Source organism: Heloderma suspectum, chromosome 1 (assembly GCF_057233095.1).
Source record: "Heloderma suspectum isolate Gila_16-S chromosome 1, 16-S_ref, whole genome shotgun sequence".
In the NCBI taxonomy this organism is placed as follows: domain Eukaryota; kingdom Metazoa; phylum Chordata; class Lepidosauria; order Squamata; family Helodermatidae; genus Heloderma; species Heloderma suspectum.
The window spans coordinates 274,176,356-274,177,884 of NC_139458.1; the positions used below are offsets into that span (position 1 = coordinate 274,176,356).

The window sequence follows — 1,529 nt, forward strand, 5'->3', positions numbered from 1 at the left end:
ATAGCAGGATAAAAGCTCTGTGTGAAGAAGCCCTGAGTGGTGGTAGATCTGTGTCTCTCCAAACGTGTAGTTATACATACTAATGTACAGTAGTTCTGTAATGTAGTTATACAGTACATTGGTATAATGGTGATCAGCTGAAAGCACTAGTTTGTGATCATAATATAACCTAGTGTTACAAGGTGACAATAATTTTTCCTAGTTAACTTTCCAATATGATTTTTTCCCATTGTTCTGTATGCTATATGCAACACACAACCATTTTTGGTTGTATGTTGCATAATCTAAATATTACTGCTGACAATACTACACCAGATGACATTTCTCTGAATTGATTTTGTAAAATTTGCCAGGCTTCCAAACATCTTCCTGAAAACGCTTGAACACATTTAAAATTAAATGACTGGTACTAATGCATAGACTGTATTTCCAAGATATCTATCCACACTTTCCAGGTCCTCTCTGCTCCCAGTTCTTTAATATAGTTGGATGCATGAAATTTTCTGTCTGAAAATTTAACAAAGTTTAAAGAAACAGAACTTTTTATTCCTGAACTCTAAAATATAAGGTCACTCAATACGGCTGTCATTCGAGCCGTAACATGAGATGACTCAACAATGGATAAACCAGATTAGCCGATACGTAACTCATTATTTTTTCCAAACTCATTCTGCAGTAAGGATACTAAACCTGATATCTTGGAAACAATATCTAGATCCCTTTTTACACAATAATTATAGCGAGCCCACTTTGCCTTTTTAAAAAAATGAAAGTGATGATGGTGCATTACGGCATGAATAGCAATGGAGATTATTTCAGCTCCTTTATACTGCTAATGACAAGTGAATAAATAGAGTCATTATGTATAGTTAAATATGTGCTTTTAGATTACTCATTATCCCAGCAAACTAGAAAATTGGTACTTGAACATGTATATGAACCTAATGGTATTTTGCAAAAGGATTCCAGCTTTGTTTATTAAAATGATGTTTAATCACTTTATTTTGCTTAGAAGTATAATGCTGGATAAAAAGCCGTGAGAGCCTAATGGGCTGCAGCTTAGGAAATGAAGTCCTTTGTAAAACAACAACAACAACAACAACAAGATGGACAAGTTTTGAGAAGTCATTAAGAGTTGAAATGTTGAGTCCCTTTTATTATGTGATAATCAGCATTTTTCAAAGTACTGCCAGTGCAAGTAAGAAAGAACAAGAACTTCCCAAAAAAGTTGGTCTGACTTGTATTACATTGCTACTTATTAGTAATATTTATATATAGCTTAATACAGTAAAAACTTATAGGGTTGGATTCAGACTTGCTCCTCCGTGCAGGGCCGGTGTCAAGGGTAGGCATGATCAAGGACCTGCCAAGGACCCCATACCCCAGCAGGGGCCCAATAATAAGAACCCCCTTGACTTGCTTCTCCTCTTCACCCTTGCAACCTGCTTGTTCACCAGCCTCTGACTCTGGGCCAGATAACAGTGGTGGTAAGGAGCAGCAGCAGATACCACGGCCTGGTTGCTCACTGG

At 36.8% G+C, this 1,529-nt stretch overlaps 1 non-coding gene across 1 annotated transcript; it reads left to right on the top strand.

Moving 5' to 3' along the window:
* Positions 1 to 482: 482 nt before the first annotated feature.
* Positions 483 to 558, top strand: LOC146359121 (small nucleolar RNA SNORD36). The gene has a single exon (XR_014787034.1). It is a non-coding gene; the product is annotated as a small nucleolar RNA SNORD36 (small nucleolar RNA).
* The last annotated feature ends 971 nt before the right edge of the window (positions 559 to 1,529 follow it).